The 11,990-nt window shown below is 40.6% G+C and overlaps 1 non-coding gene across 1 annotated transcript; it reads left to right on the top strand.

The window, feature by feature from the left end:
* The first annotated feature begins 1,215 nt into the window (after positions 1-1,215).
* On the top strand, positions 1,216-1,320 carry LOC135268775 (U6 spliceosomal RNA). The gene has a single exon (XR_010337127.1). It is a non-coding gene; the product is annotated as a U6 spliceosomal RNA (small nuclear RNA).
* The last annotated feature ends 10,670 nt before the right edge of the window (positions 1,321-11,990 follow it).

Here is an 11,990-nt window from a genome sequence, read left to right as displayed (position 1 = left end):
ATGAATCCAGTCCTGTGTGGCTCACAAAGACCTCTGTGACCTGCGCCTTGCTTGCACTCCCCATCTTATCTCTCACAGCGCCCCACTGCCTTAGTCTGTTTTGTGTTGCTGTAAATGAATGCCTGAAGTTGGACAGTTGATAAAGAAAAAAGGATCATTTGGCTTATGATTCCAATGACTGGGAAGTTCAACACTGGGCATCTGCATTGGGTGAGGCCACAGGCTGCTTCCACTCATGGTGGAAAGAGAAGGGGTTCGACGTGTGCAGATATCACATGCTGAGAGAGGAAGCAAGCAAGAGAAGTGGAAGGTCCAGCTCTTTTTACAACTGATGTTTGAGGGAACTAATAGAGAACTCACTCCCCCTCCCCCCCATCTCCATGACCCAGACACCTTCCATTAGGTCCCACCTCCCAATATGGCCACACTGGGGATGACATTTCAGCATGAGGTTTAGAGGGGACAAACAGCCAAACTACAGCACCCTCCTTGTGCTCAGTGCTCCAGACTTAAGAAACATCCACTTTCCCCAAGGGACTACAGTTTTGCTCTTGCTCTCTCTTGCAAGTCTTTAAGAACTTACTGATTTTTCCTGTCGTTGTGTTCTGCTCCTTCTCCCTCCCTCCTCTCCTTTCTTTTTCCCAGTCTCCTGCCCAGCAATTGAAGAGCCTGGCTCATGTTTACGCATCTCTCGGGTCTCAGCGTTGTCAACACCACTTTCTCCCGAAAGCTTTTCCTACCCTCTAAGGCTGGGCTGGTGTCCTTCCTCCAGAGGCTCCTGTGCTTACTCATCCCTCCTTACGGTGTCCCAGAGTCTAGCACAGAGCTTGGCACAAAGCCAGCTTTCACTAATTAGAAATGGATGAACACATCTCTCCCACCGTTTAGGTCAGTTAATCAGGCAATAAACCCGTTCTGTTCTGGTGACAGTGTCCGCTACCTCTGAAGGAAAAAGTGAACCACAACTATATTATATCAATGTACTGTTTTAGGGGAGCCAGCAGGTGACGTATAGGACAGAGCTCTGCGGGGCGGGTGGGAATGGTTATGGATGCAGGGAGGTCAGCTCAGCCACCGTGTAGGAGGGACGTCCTCATGTCCCCTCATCTGCTGCCAGGCTCTCACGACAGCTTTCTGTCTCTGTGCAAATGAATGACTGCAAAGCTGAGAGGTATTTAAAATATACAACAATGCTATGGCTACATAGAAGAGAGAGCTCACTTTGGTGACACATGTACCAAAATTGGAACGATACAGAGAACATTAGCATGGTCCCTGCACAAGGATGACACGCAAGTTTGTGAAGTGTTAAAAAAAAAATCAGAAATGTGTTTCTTATTCTCTAACTAAACTAACTTTATGTCATATAACAAGTGATACAAGTAAATCTGGTGTGTATCATTTACCAAATTCTAATAATTTCCAACTTATTTACTGATTTTAGAAAAAAATGTTTTTGTGGTTTTCACTGACTAAATAATGCTCCTTTCTGAGCTGTGATTCAACACAAGAACCACATCAAGCTCTTCCAAGGACTTTAATATTAGCAACGGTGTGCGTGTAGATGCCAGCACCTCTTCCACAGCGGGACTTGGAGAACCCAGGTCCCAGCCTCACCAATAATGCCAGTGCTAAGGTGCTGCCCACCATTTACTCTGTTATTCCAACCCAGAGCCACACGGCGCAGTGGGGCTGCCTGGGGCCACCACTGCTGCCTGCACCACCGCGTCGGTTAGCTGAGGGGCCGCCTTCCCTAGACCACCAGTTTGAAGGTTAAAGGCAAGATAGAGTTGGTTAGATCCGATCTCTCTCACAGTCGTAATTCTCACTGTTACGATTTTTGTAAAGGTGGTTTACCTTGGACTGTTGCCTCTTTCTCAGTTGTTCTCCTTCCTCCTACCCTCAATTCTACCTGCTAATATTTCATCCCTCCTTCAAGGCTTAGCTGACATGCTGCCACCTCCTATGAAGGGATTCTTGATCCCTCCAACCAGATTTTAATCTTTCTCTCACGTTTACTCCTTCTCTTATGACCTTGACCCTACTAGACCTTATATTTTTACATTAGCATTTGCATAGTTAGTTTTTAAATGCTTCCAGACCCTCTCGCTGCCTTTCTGGCCTCAGCAGGTAACAAAGCCTGGGAGTGGAAATGTCTTGGATGAGGTATTGGTATTAGCCAGAGGAAGTAGCAGCAGCCCGAGGCAATGGATTTTGGTAGGGGCGGGGAGGGTTTGAGCTTCACCCCATTTCGCAGCTCAAGACCGTTCTTTCCTTATAGTAGGAAATACTTATATAAGGGTCCCTTGGCCTGGCATGGAGGGACCTTGGTGCTATGTTGCAGTCTGCATGCCTGCCCCATGTCCCTTTACTTTTTTCTATGTGTGCTCTGTGTTGCAGACAAACTGGAACATTCCTGTACACACACACACACACACACACACACACACTCACTCCTGCCTCCTTCCTTGTGCTTGTGTAATCACTCAGTGGGTTCTTCTTGCCCACTGCTAAGATAGAGCCGATTTATCAAGATAGGGGAATTGCAATAAAGAAAGGGTTTAACATAGGCAGAGCCTGCTAAACGGCAGACTGGTGTTTTGATTATTATCAAAATCGGCCTCACTGAAAATTTGGAGGCTAGGATTTTTTAACCATAGTTTGGTGGGCATGGACTAGCGTATGGGTGCTGCTGATTGGTTGGGAATGCAATCATAGGGGTGTGGAAAACCATCCACTGAGTTTTAAAACCAGCATGCACTGAGTCTTCTTCTGGGTGGGGGCCACAGAGCCATCGGGTCATCCCATCATCAGAAATGCAAAAGTCTGAAAAGACATCTCAAAAGGCCAATCTTAGATTCTATAGTACTGATGTTATTTACAGGAGTACTTGGGGAAGTTGCAAATCTTATGACTTCCAGAATAATAGCTGGTCATCATCAGAACCAAAGTGAAAGCTACAGAAAGAAATGTTTCTGGTTTCCGCATTTCTCTAAGCCTTAGATTCTTCCTCTGCCAAAACGTGGGTGATAATGGTACCTGCCACGCAAGGTCGTTGTATGGGTTAAATGAGACCATATGTTTCGCAGCACAAAGTCCGCCATGCTGTAGTGATCAGGAAATAGCAGTTGTTTTTGCTGTTATTATTACTTTGCTCTACTACAGCTGTCTAAGTATGGAAAGTGCTGCCACAGAGATTTCCTTTCTTTCACTGGTATTTGGTAATTCTTTCATTCAACTTACATGTATTCTCTAACTACTGATACTGAAAATCCTATGCTTAGAAAAAATTCCTGACAAGTCTCCTGTCTTCATGGAACTCAGTCTAGAGTGGAGTCAGGTATTTATTTAGCCATTATGCAAGGAGAGATATATGGTTCTATAGGACCCTAGTTCAGGGAGTCTAGACCTAGTGAAAGCGGTCAAGGAAGATGTTCCTGAAGTGTTCAAGTGTGACTGGTCAACTTCCTGGAGAAAGTAGCGTAGGGGCTAGTTTGACCAGGGCTGGTATAGGGTAAGGCAAGTGAGGCATTTGCTGTAGGGACAAAATTCAAGGAAGCTTCAAAAGATCCAGCCATCAAGATAAACAATATTTTAATGCGATATTAAAAATAAAAATTAATGCAAAAGTTCACAATGAACAAAATATCAAAATTTGGATAAAGACAGGATCAGTAACAGTGTTGTGTTGAATCATGTTGGAGCCTTAGGCAAGAGGAAAAAATCAAATACTGATCCTTAGTTTAAGCCCTGGATTTGACTGGGTAAGAATACCTTTAAAAGTCCATTTGTATCCAGACGTTCTGGAAAACTATGTACACTTACATGGAAACTTCTAATTCTATCCAGCAGAGGGCAGTGATGCCTAAATAAACAAAGGCTGTTGCTGTCATTTTCATCAATCAATCATCATCAGATTTGGGGAGGGATTAACTTAAAGGTTAAAAGTTTTTGCAGTGGAAATAGGGTATGCTGTGGAAACTTTATGTAACTCTGGTGTTAGAGGACCAGCAAACTCTTATAAACTGCCATACAACAAGCTTTCCTTTTAGTAGATGTCTTTTTACAGATATGATTTGAAATGTAGCTAATTCCAGGACTTACACCATGAAGCCATGTAGTGAAGAGTGTTCTGTAATTTTTTTTTTGGGAGGGGGGTTAATTTTTGGAGGCAGCAATTAATTAGTGGCTGATTTTCTTTTCATTCCTGTCTTCTTTCAATATTAGAATAAGAGACTTAGAAAAGAAGCTGGATGTCATGTAGAAAAAGAGGTCCCCTCATTTGCAAGATGAGGAAGCTAATGCTGGGGAGGTTGGCCTATTTATTTGTTAATTCACTTGTTCATTCATTATCTCATTTATTCAAGGATTTCACAAGCATTTGTTGTCTACCATGTGGCATACACTGTGGTGACACAAATGGACACAGAGACCCAGATAAATCACAGTGCTCACCTTTCATGAACAACTATTTGAGAATAGGAAACAGTGGCAGAAATAGATACTCGAGGTACTCAGGTTCAGTTGGTGTGCTGAGATATATGTCAAGCACTGTGGGAGCTTGGTTCAAGAGCAGCTAACAGGTCTTCATCTGTTTACTGTTAAGGGTGTTTTTGAAATCTAAGATAACTTTGGAGGTTTAGTACTTTGTTTTTATTTGACTCTGATTTTGGCACAAAAAATACCTCTGATTAAACTTCATGCATTTCTCAGGTTCTAGTTCAATGGGGACATCCATCACATGTTTCTTGATGACTGCCTGAGAAACAGGATGGAAAGGTCAGTCCCCAGAGAAATAATCTAGGCACGTAGTTTGTAAACTCTGCCTTGGGAAACTCTAGGGCTGTGTTTCTCCAGTGTGGTCTGTATCACCTGCATCAAATACTTTAGAGTACTTGTTAAAAATCAGAATTTCCTTCCTGGAGACCTACAGAATCAGACTCTGGAGGGATTGGGGGTAGGGAGAGTAGGAACCTGCACTTCCACAAGTGTTCAGGTAGTTCTTATGCATACCAAGGAGCTCAAGGGGCTCTACTCCTTGCTTTGCCAGCTCACATAGACCCTTCAACCAGATCACCTCTTCTTCTAAAGTGTAAGTTCCATGAGGTCTGGGTGTTTTGTCTATTGTGTTGACAGCTGTATCCCCAGGACTTTGAACAATGGTGCACAATAAATACTTGTTGACTGAATAAATTAATACATTATATAAACTGAATTTTTACTGTAAAGTTTATTTTGACCAAGATTTCTAATACTAAAAAAAAAAAAAAAAAAAAAGTGCCTAGACCATAGTTTTAGATCATCCTCTTTCCTTAAAGAAGGGAAGCAAAGACAGCTGAAAGCCCTTAGGTTTCTGAGCCCCTGTTAGATAATTACATTGAGTATGGAACCTAGTTACCCACATTTTCAAGGCCAAGTTTCTATTGCCTTCAAATAACAATCTGTTAACCATAAGTATCATTCCTGCATTTACTCCAATAAAGATTGTACTTTAGAAATGTCAAGTGTCAATTACTGGTGAGTTTGATTTCCCATCTAGCTGTCCTGACTAGTAGGAATGTCTGACACTCTTGATTCGATTTAAGGCACAGCAGTAATGTGACTTTCTGTGGGTTTTTACGTTGACACGTTGGAGCTGGACCTAGGCACTTCCACTTGGATCTTATGCTCAGTAAGATGGCATTTTCGATTCTTATGAGGGAAAAGCTCTTGCTTTTGTGACCCGTGTGTTCAATTCTACAACTAAAAGTTATTTATTTATTTATGTATTTTTCGAGTTGGAGTTTCACTCTTGTCACTCAGGATGGAGTGCAATGCCTCGATCTCAGCTCACTGCAACCTCCGCCTCTCCGTTTCCAGTGATTCTCTTGCCTCAGTCTTCAGAGTAGCTGGGAGTACAGGCCTGTAACACTACACTTGGCTAATTTTGCATTTTTAGTAGAGATGGGTTTTACCACGTTGGTCAGGCTGGTCTTAAACTCCTGCCCTCAGGTAGTCAGCCCACCATGGCCTCTCAAAGTGCTAGGATTACAAGTGTAAGCCACTACGCCTGGCCTGAATGTTACTTATTTGTTCATTCATTTACCTGTTTTTTATAAGTATCAATTGAGCATTTCTTTCTAGAAATACCTTTAGTCAGCTTTACAAATACGATTGGGTAGTCTTTATATATTGAAAGAAAGAATCTACTTGTTATTTTATAATGGGACTGCCAGATTTGTGTGTATTTTTGTGGATGCATTGCTGAAAGTGAAGTCCTTGGATAGAAAAGGGGGTAGTCCCTTATTCCTGCTTCTTTCTTCTCAGTACAAATAGAGATCAACTTAAAAAAAAAAAGAAATTATAGATATAAGCTCTGTTTGTTTGAATTGGGGCCGGAAATCAAGAAGTGGCTAATAGGAAGGGAGGGAAGCAATGTGGAGTAAGAACAACCAGCTTGGATATTATCTTTGCTTACGTTCCCCAAAAGCAGGATGCTGCAACAAGAGTTTAGGTGTAGGCTGCTTCTTTGGAGGTGATCCCAGAAGGCATGCGAGGGAGTAGAGAAATGAGACATAGAAGGGATCCTCCCCTTAGAGATGGGGCAGACTGAGTCTCTGAATGTCACCCTGAACGATGAGGAATTTTAGGTTATCCACCAAATTGCACCCCTCATTAGTTAAGGGTTGTCTCATTAGTTAAGCATTCACTTCCTGGTACTTTCAGCCTGTGTCTTTCCTCCTTTGTGTGGTTGGAGGATGACCTCAAATAAACGATGCTGCAGGAAGTCTTGGTAGTAAATGGGAACTGTGCAGGTGGTCTCTGGGTAGCTAGAGGGAAGCATGACTTTGAGATGATATATCTACATGTGATGGTGAATTTTGTGAGTCAACCATTATTGTGGGTGTTTCTGTGAGGGTGTTTTTGGGTAAGATTAACATTTAAATCAGCAGAGTTAAGTAAAGCAGATTGCCCTCCATTTTATAGGTGTGCTTCATCCAATTGGTTGAAAGCCTGAGTAGAACAAAAAGACTGACTTTCCCATGAGTAACAGACTTCTTCAGCCGACTGCCTTCAGACTTCATCTGTAGCATCAGCTCTTCCAGCCTAACGACCTTTGAACTGAAACTTTGCTCTCCTTGGGTCTCCTGCTCCACTGGTCCACTGTGCAATTTTGGACTTACCAGCCTCCACAGTCATGTGAGTCAATTCCTTAAAATAAATCAATCTCTCTCTTTCTCTCTGTCTCTCTCTCTCATTGGTTCTGTGTCTCTAGAGAACCCTGGCTAATACAGTATGCCGGTGCTTGATTTCTTCTGGTCAGGAAAGAAAGCAGTAACTACTTTTGGACAAAGAAGGTAATGTGTGTTGGTTTTACATGTTTTATTTTACTCATGAAACAGACGGATAGTCTGATAATTTTTCTAAAATTTGTAAAACATTTTACTTAAATCTTTTAAAAAAGGTAACCAAAAGTACAGATAACTCTAGTACAGATAACTATAAACTCTTAACACCAAGTACCACCATTGACAGGCATTTTCATTTCAAGAGCATTTCATTCTGCATAAGAGGGGTATACAGTGGTACACATCTGTGGTTTGGTGATGGTGGTTGTTCTTTTAAGAATCCTGAATATGTAGGCTATAATTTTTTACAGTGTATTTAGCTTATAATACATTCTGTCCATGAAACACATTACCACTGAAGGTGTGTTTGGCCTTTCCCTGCTTATTGTTACCCAGAGTATATTTAATTAGAATGAATTTATTCTTTCCTGGAAGGTACTAGGTGCCTACTCTTGTCTCTGACTTTTTTGATTCCTAAGTCCCTGAAAACAACTCTTAAGAATAAGTCTGGATGCAGGTTGGCAAAATAAATACATTTTTGTTTGCACAGTCTGAAATTCTCTACTGCATATACTGTAGTGTTTTGCTACTTGTCAGTATTCATTTGGAGGCTTTTGAACATCTGAAAAGCTAAGCCTGATGCGAAGCATTAAACAATCTCTTATTTTCTACATTAAAGGACTAATTTTCAGAGCAGCAATTCGTATGAAGCAAATAATCAGATTATTTCCTTTATCTCTAAGTGTTTCCCAGATGGAACAGCATATAGAAGAGTATATTACACAGCTTGAGCTGGATGTACATCAAAATCATTAGCTTATATTGAAAGCTCCACTGGGAAGATTAGAACTAAAGTCAATGTGAAATTAACTCTTTGAAGATGAATTCCAATGAAGTAATGCAAAATGAGTGGAAAAAATCATCTTTTGAAAAAAATTATTGTCTATATTTAATGTCCTTAGATTTCTGTTAGACAATCTAAAGCAGAGAATTAGTGAATAAATCATTAATTTGGAGATGATATTGAGAAGTGAATGTGTATTCTCAACTGTCCCTGTTTTACTCATGGCATTCTGCCTATTAATAGAATAAAAACCATTGCTGCCTGTATAAATATATTGTGGGATGTAAGTAACAGAAACTTGGCCTTCAGCATAGCCAAGCGAGGCTGGAGAGAGGGATAAATAGAACCAGGGACTTGAACACTTTCAAGATTCTTGGTCTGAGTATCAGCTTCATGTGTCTTTGACTTTCTTCTGAGTATCTTCATGATAACCAGACCAGACTGGCTTTCTCCGAATGGCAGAAGATTACCAGCGATAGTTACCGACTTCTACATCTTTAATTATACTCACTGGAGAAAGTTTGACTTATTGTACATAGACTCATGTACTTATTAAACACATACTTCTCTCCAGTTTAGTGTGGGAGTCCTTAGCCCTGGCAAGAAAGCGGGGCTCCATCACTGAGTACCTGCCACATTCCAGGTGGACTTTCCCTAGGGCTTTCCATACATCATCTCTAAACATGGAATGAATTCTTTCCAAGTAAGCTTTACTCTTTTCCGGATCAAGCATAAAGAGGTTAAATCACCAAAGGCATGCTGCTAATAGGTGATGAACCTTGAATTTCAACTTTTTAAAAATTTATTTTACTTTAAGTTCTGGGATACACGTGCAGGATGTGCAGGTTTGTTACATAGGTATACAAGCGCCATGGTGGTTTGCTGTACCTATCAGCCAATCATCTAGGTCTTAAGACCCGAATGTATTAGGTATTTATCCTAATGTTCTCCCTCCCCTTCCTCCCCACCCCTCCAACAGGCCCCAGTGTGTGATGTTCCCCTCCCTGTGTCCATGTGTTCTCATTGTTCAACTCCCACTTATGAGTGAGAACATGTGGTGTTTGGTTTTCTGTTCCTGTTTCTGTTAGTTTGCTAAGAATGATGGCTTCCAGCTTCATCCATGTCCCTGCAAAGGACATGAACTCATTCTTTTTTATGGCTGTGTAGTATTCCATGGTGTATATGTGCTAATTTTCTTTATATAATCTATCATTGATGGGCATTTGGGCTGGTTCCAAGTATTTGCTATTGTAAATAGTGCTTCAGTAATCATACATGTGCATGTGTCTTTATAGTAGAATGATTTATAATACTTTGAGTATATACCTAGTAATGGGATTGCTGGGTCAAATGGTATTTCTGGTTCTAGATCCTTGAGGAATTGCCACACTGCCTTCCATAATGGTTGAACTCCCATTACACTCCTACCAACAACGTAAAAGCGTTCCTATTTCTCTACAGCCTTGCCAGCGTCTGTTGTTTCCTGACTTTTTAATAATCGCCATTCTAACTGGCATGAGATGGTATCCCATGTTGTTTTGATTTTCATTTCTCTAATGACTAGTGATGATGAGCATTTTTTTCATATGTTTCTTGGCCTCATGAATGTCTTTTTTTGAGAAGTGTCTGTTCATATTTTTTTCCCACTTTTTGATGGGGTTGTTCTTTACTGTAGATTTGTTTAAGTTCCTTATAGAACCTGGATATTAGCCCTTTGTCAGATGGGTAGATTGCAAACATTTTCTCCCATTCTATAGGTTGCCTGTTCACTCTGATGATAGTTTCTTTTGCTGTGCAGAAGCTCTTTAGTTTAATTAGATCCCATATGTCAATTTTGGCTTTTGTTGCCATTGCTTTTGGTGTTTTAATTATGAAGTCTTTGCCCATACCTATGTCCTGAATTATATTGCCTAGGTTTGCTTCTAGGATTTTTATGGCTTGGGTTTTACATTTAAGCCTTTAATTCATCTTGAGTTAATTTTTGTATAAGGTGTAAGGAAGGGGTCCAGTTTCTGTTTTCTGCATATGGCTAGCCAGTTTTACCAACACCATTTATTAAATAGGGAATCCTTTCCCCATTGCTTGTTTTTATCAGGTTTGCCAAAGATCAGATGGTTGTAAATGTGTGGTGTTATTTCTGAGGGGTCTGTTCTGGAATTTCAACTTCAACTTCATCTGTGTTCCCTCCTCTGTACCATGCTGCTTCACTAAAAAGTTTGTTTTGTTGTGTGACAACATGACATTTAAAACACAGTTTGGTCAGTAATATGCCCTTTTGCCTGTTAGGTACCCCCAGGTTTTATCACATTTATTCTAATCCCAAGAGGTGGGAAAACAATTTTAGATAATTTTTTTTCCAACTTCTGCAAGTGGTAAAATGCACAAGTGTTGAGCTTGGATGAGTGTTACTTATAATAATTAATTAGTCACATCTAGCCTCAGAAGCCAGTGATATCATGAAGTTGTGCTTTTTATGTGAGAGTCTCAGGCACCCATTTCTTTCCCTCAATAGTTCACTGTGGCTGACAATGTTGAATTTCACCTGAGCTCTGAAAACTGTAACAGTTTTCTGTTCTGGGAAACAGCTTGTCATCAACCACCCTTCCCATGTGACTTAGATAAGACTTATTGTCCACTCTTGACTCTTTCTCATGACAAATAAGATACATAGATTACTGCTTTGTTTACCTGTGACAAGGCCATATACATACCCTCCAATTTCACATGCTTTGTCTAAGGAATAATTAGCTGACTTGTTTGTCCTCCTGTAACTAGCTAAACACAGAGATAAACATTTTGTTTTAAGCTGATAGACTGAGATGTCTCTTGATTGCAAAATCAATCCCAACTGTAAACCACCCCACCTATAACTTGTCTATACCTACCTATAAAGGTGTAAGACAAAGCCACCCTGCTGGGACTCTCTGATCCCCGGATCTGGGGTGATCCCCATTGCTATAGCCTGAATAAACTCAATTTCCGTACTTGTTCAGTTTTTGTCTTGAATAAGCCATATCAGGTCTCATGGATAGAAATCCATTTCTCCTGGCCCACGTGTGTCTGTGTGTTTGTGAATACATGTAAACTCATGTGTGTACATCAATATCCTAAAAGGAACATTGGAACTTACATTGAATATGAGTAGCAAACTTCAAATTTTATAAAAGGAAACTCCCATGCTCAGTGTTTATTGGTGCTACCATCATAGATTCAGAAGCACGCCAAATGCTGCCTATAGAAATCTCACCAGTGATTATTGCCATTTAAGATTCATGCTGAGGACCAGGATAGTTTTCCGTCCAGGTTTACTTAGATTTTCTTTCATTCTAGGAGGCTGTATGTAATAAACATGTTTTTTATGTTGCTCCCTTCACTTGTTATACTTAGAACCTGTATATAACCAAAGCACCGTGAGGCCAAACCTCTATGAAGGGCAAATTCCAAGGAGCAGTAATCTGACAAAATGTAATTGATTGCAAGCAAATTATAAATGGAGGTTCTCAAAGGACATCAAGAAGAAGCTTCTTAAAACCTATTCTTTTTCCTCCATCCATCTCTTGACACCCCAAAACTTTTCAGTTGACTGTTTTCTTCCTCCACCTCCGCATACTAAAGGATACCATGTAAAACAGTAGTGTTTGCCGTCTCTCATCCTCTGAAGACATTTCTGTCCTTGCTCACTTAGTTTCTAGGCTTTTGGATTGTAAAATTAAGGTGAGAAGGAAATGAAAAAACCAGAATAGGACTGAGGTTTACTCTTGGAAGAAAAAAAGAATAGTGATTAAAGGGAAATGAGTGTGCGTGTGTGTACACAATAG

This window comes from Aotus nancymaae, unplaced genomic scaffold (genome assembly GCF_030222135.1).
Source record: "Aotus nancymaae isolate 86718 unplaced genomic scaffold, 86718_ANA_hifiasm-v0.15.2.pri h1tg000041l, whole genome shotgun sequence".
Lineage (NCBI taxonomy): Eukaryota > Metazoa > Chordata > Mammalia > Primates > Aotidae > Aotus > Aotus nancymaae.
The sequence above is the reverse complement of the archived record's forward strand: the minus strand, read 5'-3'. Positions and strand labels throughout refer to the sequence as shown.